The sequence below is a fragment of the Microtus oregoni genome, unplaced genomic scaffold (assembly GCF_018167655.1).
Source record: "Microtus oregoni isolate MIOR12 unplaced genomic scaffold, Mior012 000045F_ref0000178, whole genome shotgun sequence".
Lineage (NCBI taxonomy): Eukaryota > Metazoa > Chordata > Mammalia > Rodentia > Cricetidae > Microtus > Microtus oregoni.
In genome coordinates this window covers 7,640,678-7,642,544 of record NW_024543219.1, presented here as the reverse complement: position 1 = coordinate 7,642,544, position 1,867 = coordinate 7,640,678, and the positions used below count along the sequence as shown (strand labels likewise).

The 1,867-nt window shown below is 39.7% G+C and overlaps 1 pseudogene; it reads right to left on the bottom strand.

Moving 5' to 3' along the window:
* Window positions 1-800: 800 nt before the first annotated feature.
* Window positions 801-1,273, bottom strand: LOC121434830 (annotated as a pseudogene).
* Between the last annotated feature and the right edge of the window lie 594 nt (window positions 1,274-1,867).

The following is a 1,867-nucleotide window of genomic DNA, read 5'->3' as shown; positions in this document are numbered from 1 at the left end:
TCTCTTTTGGTAGTAGTGTTTGTGTGTTTCCCTTCTTTGGGTTATGCTGGTGTGGGGTTATCAGATGCCTGTGTTATTGTGGGTGTAGTTAGCTTCCTTGGGTGTGGCTTTCCTTCTAGTACTTTCTGTAAGGCTGGGTTTGTAGATACATATTGTTTAAATCTTTTTTTTGTCATTGAATACCTTGTTTTCTCCATCAATGGTCTGTATGTTTTGTGTTTTGATTATTATGTGGTGAGGGGATTTTTTTTGATACAGTCTATTTGGTGTTCTGTAAGCTTCTTGTACCTTCATAGGAATATCTTTCTTAGGTTGGGAAAGTTTTCTTCTATTATTTTGTTGAATATATTTTCTGTGCATTTGAGCTGGAGTTCTTCTTCTACCCCTATTATTCTTAGGTTTGGCCTTTTCATGGTGTCTCAGATTTCCTGAATGTTTTGTGTTAAGAATTTGTTGTATTTAATGTTTTCTTTGACCAATGAGTCTGTTTCCTCTATAGTATCTTCAGTGCCTAAGATTCTTTCTTCTATCTCTTGTATTCTGTTGGTTATACTTGTCTCTGTAGTTCCTTTTTGTTTACCCAGATTTTCCATATCCAGCCTTTCCTTGGTTTGTGTTTTTTTATTATCTCTATATCAATCTTCAAATCTTGAACTGTTTCCTTCACCTGTTTGATTGCTTTTTCTTGGTTTTCTTTGAGGGATTTATTAATTTCTTCCAGCTTTTTGTTTGTCGTCTCCTCCATTTTTTTTTTGCCAGAAAATAACTTTATTTGTTCCAGGGAGCTGGCCAAAGAGCTCTCAGAACTTCTTAAACTGTTTCTTGGTGCCAGCAGCCTTAGTGACCTTGAGCATGTTGAAACACAGTCTTGCTCAGGGGACTGCACTCTCCCACAGTGACAATGTCTCCGATCTGTACATCCCTGAAATGGGGACAGGTGCACAGACATGTTCTTGTGGCATTTCTCAAAGTGATTGTACTTTCAGATGTAATAAAGATTGTCCCAGAAGATGACAATAGTCCTCTGCATCTTCGTCTTGGTCAAGACACCGGACAGACTGCAACCTCAGATGAAGACGTTGCCAGTGAACAGGCATTTCTTGATAATGTAGGTGCCCTTGATGGCCTCCTTGGGCATCTTGAAGCCTAGACTGATGTTTTTATAGTACCAAGGGAGTTTTTCCTTGACGGTTTCTCTAAGCAGAACACGCTTCTTGTTTTGAAAGATTGTGGGCTGCTTTTGGTCAGCATGTTTGGTCTGAATATCCGCCATCTTCCCGTCAGCCTGAGGAAAAGAGAGGTAGGATAACTCCCCGGTTTCCTTCTTCACTACCTCTCCTCCATTTTTTTTAAGGGAGTTTTTCGCTTCCTCTTTAAAGGTCTCCATCATTTTCATTAAGTAACATTTAAAATCGTTTTCTTCTATATCTTCTGGGTTAGGATGATCAAGTCTTCCTGTTGTGTGTCTGTTGGGTTCTGGTGGTACCTTGTTGCTTTTTAGGAAGTTGGAGGAGTTCTTGCATTGGCACCTTCCCTTCTCTTCCTTCAACCCTTATGTCCACCAAAAACTGGTCTCCATGGAGCTTGCAGGGAACAATGTGTTGGGGGTGGGGTTAGATGGCTGTCTAGCTGCATTCAACAAAGTTTAACACCCTTTCATAATAAAAGTCTTGGAGAGACCAGGGATAGAAGGAACATACCTAAACATATTAAAGGCAATAAACAGCAAGCTAACAGCCAACATCAAATTAAATGGAGAGAAACTCAAAGCACTCCCACTGAAATCAGGAACATGTTCTCCATATCTATTCAATATAGTACTTGAAGTTCCAGCTAGAGCAATAAGACAAAAAAGCAGATCAAGAGG